Genomic DNA, 10,401 nt, shown 5'->3' with positions numbered 1-10,401 from the left:
ACATCAGGTGTTTCGTATATACTGCTTGAAATTTGAAGTCGTCTTTTTAATATGTTTTTATTAAAAGCAATCAAAAATGAAAACTAAGACGAATGTATTAATCGACCAGCGGAAAAATCTCCACCTAGCGTTACATTGATACAGCATAGCTTTAAAAATTTAAAAGTTAGGTTACGTCTCTACTATCGATTTCAGAAGAAAAAGAGACTTTCTTAGAAAATCTTGAAGCGAAAATCAACAACAGGTTTTTCGTTTATACTGCATGAAATTTGAAATTTTTTTTTTAATATTTTTTTATTGGAAGCAATCAAAAATAAAAACTAAGACGAATGTATTAATCCACCAGCGGAAGAATCTCCCCACAGCGTTACATTAATACTGCATAGATTTAAAAATTTAAAAGTTAGGTTACGTCTCTTGTATCAATTTTGGAAGAAAAATGAGACTTTCTCAGAAAATCTTGAAGCGAAAATCAACATCAGGTGTTTCGTTTATGCTGATTGAAATAGAATTTGTCTTTTTATAATATTTTTTATTAAAAGCAATCAAAACTGAAAACTAAGACGAATGTATTATTCGACCAGCGGAAAAATCTTCACCTAGCGTTACATTGATACGGCATAGATTTTAAAATTTAAAAGTTAGGTTACGTCTCTAATATCAATTTCAGAAGAAAATGAGACATTTTTAGAAAATCTTGAAGCGAAGATCAACATCAGTAGTTTCCTTTTTACTGCTTGAAATATGAAGTAGTCTTTTTAAAATTTTTTATTAAAAGTAATCAAAACTGAAAACCTGCTCTAATGATCACCCAAAATATTGAGTCGTTCAAGAAATCTTTGGAGGCAGCAGTGACCGAGTTTCCAATGGAAACCGTTTGTAAATCCATCGACGAATGGCCCTATCGTCTAAAAGCGTGCGTCAAAGCTAAGGGTGGACACATTGAGTAACTAGTTTAGTATATTAACATGTCTTTTTCACTCTACATAATCACATATAAAACTTTAGCATAAAGTTGTTTTTTAGCTATTATCGGATATTTTTTTTTTGTAACGTAAGTTTATGCTAGACCAGGTATTATTTATATTTTATATTATTCGTGATTATTTGACATTTTATCAGAAATGGACGTAAATACACAAGATAAAGATCGTGCGTGCGTGTGTGCCTGTGTGTTATTTAAATCCATTTCTATTACGATCCAAATGCGTTAATAACATAGTTGTCGCTCCGCAGATGATTAGTGGCGCTAAGGTGTCCGGAGGCAAGGCGAAATCAACCGGGGCGACCGCTCAGACAGTTCCAGTTCAAGCGCAGTGTGTCCAGGTGCAGCCGGTGCTCGGAACGCAGCAGCTTACACGGGCACAGATCATCAGTCCACTACAGGTAATACTTGTCACTTCGCTTACCACTACCATAAACATTATGCAGTTGAACTAGAGATAAAAAAAAATTAAAAACTTTGATATTAGCAACCTTACTGGATTTCGTACATAAGTGGTCAATTTAAATTGTCCTATTATTTATTGTCTTTGTTACGTACTCAAAAAGAAGATCAATAAATACTTGTATGCTATTTGAGAAAGTTAAAATCGAAATTGACCTGATAGCGGACAGCGCTGCACCGGTCACTGGGGGGAAGACAATGCCTTGCACTGGGAGTGTCTATCAGCCGTAGGAGAAGCTGAAAGTGCATGTGACTGATTTCGAATATAATTAGTTGAACAGAATAATACGTGTGTGTGTGTGTGTGCGTGTGCGTGTACGTGTGCGTGTGCGTGTGCGTGTGCGTGCGTGCGTGCGCACCTAAATACCAGATACTTGTCTATTTCCATACTATGATGGTCTGAAAAAATTTGCCCCATATGATAAGGACTGCCAATGTATATATTTTCTAACGTGTACAGTAAAGAGTAATATGTCTTTTTTTTAAATAATAAGTCATTAAATCTGCTCAAAACTCATAAATTCAAGATGTCCCAATACAACTGTGCATTATTATGGAACTAATCGGTATATTTTGTTGCCTTTAGAGATGTTTGTTATGTTCAGCCCAAGTTATAATAAGCAGTTCGGCTTGTGAATTGAAACCCCTCTTCTCGCAATCTAATTAACGAATTGTTTGAAAATAAAATGCTTTCGCGAATCCCAAGCTCGCAAAAAAATTTGTCACTTTTAGTTAGTAAATAACATGAGTTTGGTTTTTGTTATTTTGCAAGTATGTCGCAACTGCGCATCGTCAATTTTTACAATGAGAACTTTAATTAAGGCATTACAGCACAATACAACGGCAGTACGAGCGCCATGTCACAGCGCGGTGACGAAACATTGAAATTTTGTTTGACTGCACTTGCGGACACCTGTACATATATTTGCGAAATTATTGTTTATTTATTTGAATGCAATTGCGAATATCCTTATTTTATTGCATGTTATGTGGAACGTTCTTAGATTGGCAGCCGGTGTTTTTTATTAGTTGATCAGCGAGTGCGCGTGTAGTAAAACAGGTGCAAAACATGAGTCAATAATGACAGGAAAAGACAACTCGCACGGGGCATGATGTCCTTGTGGGTTGTCCATTTTATTTGTTGTTACCTGTTTTTTCTTACAATTAACTTTTGAAGTTCGCATGTTATTACTTTGTTAATTTATATATATAAATATATAAATATATATATGTGGACTAGCTGACCCGGCCACGCGTTGCTGTGGCTAAAGTTTTTGTTATATTACATTATAGTAAACAATCTAATTTGACTCCTTATTTGACTTTCTACTACTATAACCCTTCAGTACAATGAAATTATTTATGAACAAAGACGAAAATGTTGATGTTGGTATACAAATTCACTGGATTGAGATTTGAAGGGGAAGTACGTTGAACACAATTAATTAAAATGTTCTTACACTTGATATTAAGCAGAAATCAATAGGTACAAAATAAAAATTTATCAGATTTATTATTTCTATTTATTTTATAACAAATATAAGTATAATACAGTATAATACAGTAAATAACATGTGACGCTTAAACTCATAAATGAGGTATGCAAGGCAGACAGTCTTAAACTTTTAAACATTAATATCTATTTTTTTGAATTATAAATACTTTTAATTTCAATTCAATTTAACACCAATCGGTGCACAATGTTTTTGGTTAACCTGTCTTTAGCTAACACAAATAGATTCGAAGGTTTCCCAACACGTGAACACGCAACATATAGTTGTCCATGAGAAAAACATGGATTTTCCAAATCTAAACCACAAATGGACATTGTTTGACCTTGAGATTTATTTATAGACATGGCGAAAGCTAAACGAATTGGAAACTGTAGCCTTTTGAAGGGTACGGTAGAATCTGATGGTATCATCGGAATACGTGGCAGCAGGACCACTTTTCCTTTAAACTTCCCAGCCAAAATGGTTTGCTTCAAGAATGTTTCCGGTGATCTTTTTGATGACCAAACGCGTACCGTTACATAATTGAGGTGGATTCAAATTACGGAGGAGAATAATAGGGGAACCAATCTTTAATCGAAGATTATGTGGTGGCATTCCAGGGATATCTAATGAATTTAAAAATTCAATCGGAAAATTTACACTTTCATTTTCATCAACAACAGTATCGATTGATTTAAAAGACATCAGATCGCCTGGTAACAACTGTTGTATCTGGAAGTTAATTTCATCAACATCAACGTTTTTGGCTGCCAAAATCGTCCGTTGACTAAGCCATTCATGATTCAAATAATTATTCTGTATATCCGGGAAAATACTCTGAATCAATTCATTTTTATCCTGAACAACAGTGCAAAAATTGTCTGGTAGTTTAATGCATTGCGTATTTAGTTGCAGTTCTATTTTACCGTTCCCAATATCTAGTAGTTGTTCGGAAAATATTTGTGCTGATGGATCATTTTGCAATTGTACTCGCATATTTAATCGAAGGTCAATCGAAGTGTTTCAACACTTCGCCATAAGAATGATTGTTTCAAACATGCATTAATCTCATCCGCGAAAGTAGAGCGAGGTATAACCGGTAAGATCTGCCGGAAGTCACCAGACAAAAGTAAGATAGCACCACCGAAAAGTTTATTATTGCTATTTAAATCTTGCATAGTTCTGTTTAATGCTTTAAGTGAATATTTGTGTGCCATTGTGCACTCATCCCAAATTATTATAGAACTCTTCCGCAACACTGCAGCTATTCCACTATTCTTTTTGATGTTACACATTGCATCTGGTTTATTATGAACGTCCAATGGCAGCTTGAATGTTGAATGTGCTGTTCGCCCACCATCCAGTAAAGTAGCCGCAATGCCTGACGATGCTACTGCTAATGCGATTTTTTGTTGCGACCGTATTTTGGCAAGAATCAACGATATTAAAAATGTCTTACCGGTTCCACCGGGTGCATCCAAGAAAAAAAAACTGCCTTGTTCAGCAGCAACAGCCAGCATAATCCGATCATAAATAATTTTTTGTTCTGCTGTCAGTAACGGTTCACTGTTCATGATAATTGTTGCTAAACTTCCATGGTCATATTGATTTTCTCGTTGTAAATCGGTATTGACTAAGTCGGTGGCTGGACGATTAGGTGATGGCATACCATAATGATTAAGTGGTAAATTTGAAATAAGAACACATAAATCCTCGATTAAGACCAATGCTTCATTGTACATCTCTGGTGTATAATCTATGTTTTGGGATTGATTTGTTTGTCTAATTCGGTGCAAGATGTCTTCTGTCATACAATTTTTATATTTTTCCCACAAAGATTGTGCTTGCGAGGGATAACATGTCGTCAAAATAATTGCAAACAACTGACGAATGTTATTCGGTGTTGATGTCAACGCAGCATCAGCAAGCGTTAAGTCCCAATGGTTATCGTCTTCTAGCAATTGCAGTTCACGACATGCATCCTGGTATGTATTGAATACTCGACCATTAACTGTTCGTAAAAATTCAAAAGACGTTGGTCCGGGAACATTCACCAATAACAAACGTAAATAGAAGCACTCACGTTGCTTTGGATGTACCGTGTAAAGTCTCCCCAATGTCTTAGCTTTGAATATGCCTGTAATGGAAGGATGTGGTTTTCCTTGTTTCCGTGGCTCCCATTTTTTACTGGATTTGTTCCATGTGAAATAACGTGGAACATCACCATACACCAATGTCTTCGCGAATTGGCCAAAAACATCAGGTTTTTGACACAATGTAAAAAATTCAGTTAGAGTCGTTTTCGGAGCTTCGAACGCTCTTTGGAGAACATTTTCTTCAGTGAAGTATACACGTTGACCGTTTTCAAGATGTATTGCCAGATGTTGGACATCAGGATCTCTTTCGTGGATGGGAAAGCTGAGAATATGCCAAATAGCTTCATTGCTGCTAATGTATCTGCCCATTTGGTATCGTGCTATTTCGTCATTTTTATTAATGTTTTGTACTTCAAATATGGCCAAATCACTGCCTTTGTTTACATAATTACAAATATACTTAATTGATTTAACAGAACTGCAAAGCTCAACATTGATATGAGCTTTGTAAGTTTTTGAAAGTAGTGGTGAGTATGGTACCACCCACTCATTATCAAACTCAACTTGATTTGGAAAGTTCGGCAGTCGCATTGTAAATGTGTGGCCACCATTCTCAGTACTTCTGCGGCGATACTTTGGATAACCATCAATATCCGTGATCGTGTCATTCGTATGCGGCTTTGGGAAGTTTTTTTTACATTTTCCATTTTCCATGCACGGTGACGTCATGTTGAAAGCACCGCATGGCCCATGGATCATGTGTTTGGTGACAATATCAAATAATTCTTGATCAATTAATGGGTCTGGAATTTCGGCTGAAATTATTTGATCGATTTCTTCAGGACGGATTCTATCTTTAAGCCAAACCAAAATGTGGGCATGAGGCAAACCTCGCTTTTGCCACTCTATCGTATACAGCCAACAACGTGTGATACCAAAAATTGAATATTTAACAATAAAATCAATAAAGGATTTCAATTTTTTTTAAACACACGTGCAGTTAAATCATGACGATGAATGGCTTGTTGTCCTGGCAATAGTAAAGTTTGTATCTCTTCCCAATTCGGATTACATGTGAATGTAATAAATAAATCCGGTCGGCCGTAATGACGTACGTAAGTCATCGCATCTTGCATGTATTCCTGCATGTTCCGTGGACTGCCGATGTAGCTTGAAGGTAAAATGAAAGCATTACCGATGTCATTGGGATTTAAATTTCCATCGATGTTTCCAGCAACAGTATCTCGTAAGTGAATATATTCTTCCGATCGTAGTTTTGCCTGATTAAATCGAAGGAATCGCAAGCGTTCGCTTTCGACCTTAGCATACATATCAACAATGTATTGATGGAACAGCTGACGATATCGAAGGATATAATTGTCTTGATGTTGTCTAACCATTATTCGGTGTGCGTAGTGGTTCATTGAGCTAACTTTATTATTTCTGTAATCACCTAAAAAAATAAAAAATAAAATGCAATACGAAATTAAATCAATACATATAGTAAGAAAGTAAACGGATAATTGTCAAATTTACCGGTATTTGGATCATACTGTTTGATATTAAGGTGATATTAATTATATTAATTATATAAAAATATCAATGGATATTGTAGTGCGTCATATGAACGGTGTAGATCCGAAATCGTACTGATAGTGTTGTCTCGCCGTGTAATTTTTATAGATCTTTTGTCAACTGGATCACCAACCATGATAACAACAAGCAACCTCATCAACAGTTGGAGCGTTGAATCTACCAGCATGTTCACCTAATGGTACTTTGTCGGCTTTTATGACGATTTGATAATTGTCATTTTGCAGTCGTGGCGAAACTCTTTTGATCAATTGAATTAGTTGATTGTGAACTTCTAAAAAATTTTCCAATAATATCACAATTGCTCTTTCCTCTGCTTGTTCAATAAAATTATACAGGCACCGAGTCGTCACGCGCTCTTCACAATCGCCCATAAAATAAATTTGAAGAAATTTCGGATTGTTATCAGGCATTGGCATCAGTGATCCGATTTTATGGTACACCTGGCCTTGAATTTTGAATATAGTTTCAAAATTACGTCCATCGGATGCACGATCGCAAATTTTAGTTGCCCCAAATGACGTCATTTGGAAGCAAGAATTAAATTTGCGCATCTTACGCAAAAATAATTTGGAATCATCTGAATTGCCAGTAAGAAGGGATAATAAAGGCTCCGGCGGAGCGGGTAGAGGTGACAGCACAACTTTTCCTGATGCGCAGCACATGCCGGCTGCTTCATTCCGAAATTTCAATGCATGACAATATTGACATACTTTATCCATTCCACCGATAGCAATTTTTGAATGCGCTGAGTAGTTAATATCTGGTGCATATTCAAAGGCAAGCCGAACGAATGATGCACGTGTTAATGAGCGGCTGATCCGTTGCCTTTGTCGATCTAGTGCTGGTACTGTAGCTATGTTTCGTTCTCGTGCCACTCTTGTTCTCGTAATATTCTGTTGCAGACGTTCGTCACGCTGTTCTTGAGATTCTCGTGCACGACTTTCTGCAGTCCTGATTCTTTGAGCTGCATTTCTTGTTTCGATTTGTTCTGGTAATTGCTGAGCTCTTTCAACACGTTTGCGTCGCGACCCTTTGCTGCTCGCGTTGTTGAGGTTAGATTTTTTCGGTGGCATTTGACTGAAAATAATAATTTAATCGTTTAAATATTAGAAAGAGGAACTGAAAAACATGTTATCATAGCACATTGAAATAATAAGTGCAAAATAATTTTCAATAGAGATTAAATAAAAATAATATAAAAAAATTTGTACAATTATTGAAAAAGTGTGGGGAGTTTTGTGCCATTTTCTCATTGATATATTAATTAACTTTTATAAAACTATGTGATATTACTTACATGTGTAAATTGAAATTATTGTTCCTGTGCTCCTACTGTGGCTATGTCTCGTTCTCCTGCTGCTCTTGTTCTTATGATATTCTCTTGAAGACGTTCGTTACACTGTTCTTGAGATTCTTGTGCATGACCTTCTGCTGTACTGATTCTTTGTGCTAGATTTCTTGATTCAATTTGTTCTGCCAACTGATGGGCTCTTTTAATACGTTTGCGTCGTGTCTCTCTGGTGCTCGCGTTGTTGAGGTTAGATTTTTTCCGTGGCATTTGACTGAAAATAATAAATTATCGTTTAAATATGAGAAAAAAAAATTGAAAATCATTCTAATTAACTTTTATAATTATGTGATAATACTGACATGTACATATTTAAATTATAGAGTTTAAATAATAATTTCAATAAGAATTGAAATACTAATTTAATCGTTTAAATATAAGAAAAAAAATCTGAAAAACTTGTTATCATAGCACATTGAAATAATAAGCGCTAAATATTTTTTAATAGCGGTTAAATGAAAACACTAAAAAAAAATATTTGTACAACTATTGAAAAAGTGTAGGAAATTGTGTATCATTTTTGCATTGACATTTTAATTAAATTTTATAATTATTTGATAATACTTACATCAGTCTAAGTAACACGTGGCCGGCTATGCTAACACCAAAAATTTAAAAAGTGGAAATAATTGAATTATACGGTATTTCGTTCACTACAAAATAAATTTTATTAATTTTATAGCGTCAACAACACGTGGTAATTATGCTGTTAAAATGTAGCTTATATGACACGTTCGTAGATTTACCATAGCAGCGCCATCTATTGATTACTTACTCAACCCAGTCGAAAGGTATCGACATCTGTTAGAATCATTTGGAGTTAACAGATAATTGTGACTGTCAAATAATAACAGACAATAATTAGCAATAAAATAAAATTGCGACTATATTTGGGATTTAAACTATCCTATCTCTCAAATTAGATCGAACTGCACATGGTGTGCGAATTTTATTATAATCGGTTAAGTGGTTTAGAAGTCCATTGAGGACAAACATTGTGAGACGAGATTTATATATATTAAGATATATATTACTTTTATACTTCGCGCATTGGACAAGTCGCATTGAATTTCCCGCGTTTGACAGTTTGTTTTTTTTTTTAACTTGTAATTATTTTTGAACTTCGAGTCAGACGATTCGCCTTAAATTTCCGGGATGGTCAGATTTTTTTCATAATTTTTTTAACTTCCAGTTACTTTAAATTTCCCGAGATTGACGCTATTTAGATCAGTTAGAAATATAAAAATGTCATCAATAAATAAAGTGACCTTTTTGAAATACGTTGTATCATTTTTTTTAATTCGGAAGCGACGGACCAATACTTTTTACTAGCCCTTACGTTATATCGTGTAATAAATATTTTGTTCATTATGCTGTATGAAGCGCTCTATATACATATATGAATAACAAAATGGAAAAATTAAATTACAGTTACAAGTAAACAAGATAATTGCTATTCTTTTTATCTTATTAAGAGCCCATTACAAAGTTAAGACAATGTAACGCTATCTGACAGCTAAAGTATCCGATGACATTTTTCTTCGATTCGACCCCCCACGACACTGCGTGTTTCTAAGGCTCCGAATCCGTTTCATTTATTATCAAAAATTCCTAATAGGCTATCAGAGATTTTATTATCCACTAGTAAGCTGGCCCTATGTTTTCTCTTAATTTTTTTTTCCACATTTCTTTTCAGTGAAGTGATGGTCGCTTTTGACCTATTGACATTTAAAAGCTGCAAGCCGTCGGAGTACCTGTGACCGATCAAGTAAATTAGCTTAACTTACTTGACAGGAAAAGACAACTCGCACGGGGCATGATGTCCTTGTGGGTTGTCCATTTTATTTGTTGTTACCTGTTTTTTCTTACAATTAACTTTTGAAGTTCGCATGTTATTACTTTGTTAATTTATATATATAAATATATAAATATATATATGTGGACTAGCTGACCCGGCCACGCGTTGCTGTGGCTAAAGTTTTTGTTATATTACATTATAGTAAACAATCTAATTTGACTCCTTATTTGACTTTCTACTACTATAACCCTTCAGTACAATGAAATTATTTATGAACAAAGACGAAAATGTTGATGTTGGTATACAAATTCACTGGATTGAGATTTGAAGGGGAAGTACGTTGAACACAATTAATTAAAATGTTCTTACACTTGATATTAAGCAGAAATCAATAGGTACAAAATAAAAATTTATCAGATTTATTATTTCTATTTATTTTATAACAAATATAAGTATAATACAGTATAATACAGTAAATAACATGTGACGCTTAAACTCATAAATGAGGTATGCAAGGCAGACAGTCTTAAACTTTTAAACATTAATATCTATTTTTTTGAATTATAAATACTTTTAATTTCAATTCAATTTAACACCAATCGGTGCACAATGTTTTTGGTTAA

The sequence above is a fragment of the Battus philenor genome, unplaced genomic scaffold (assembly GCF_028537555.1).
Source record: "Battus philenor isolate CCGP_79_NKW_IND1 unplaced genomic scaffold, ilBatPhil1.0.hap1 SCAF_33, whole genome shotgun sequence".
Classification (NCBI taxonomy): Eukaryota; Metazoa; Arthropoda; class Insecta; order Lepidoptera; family Papilionidae; genus Battus; species Battus philenor.
This window is presented reverse-complemented; position numbering follows the sequence as displayed.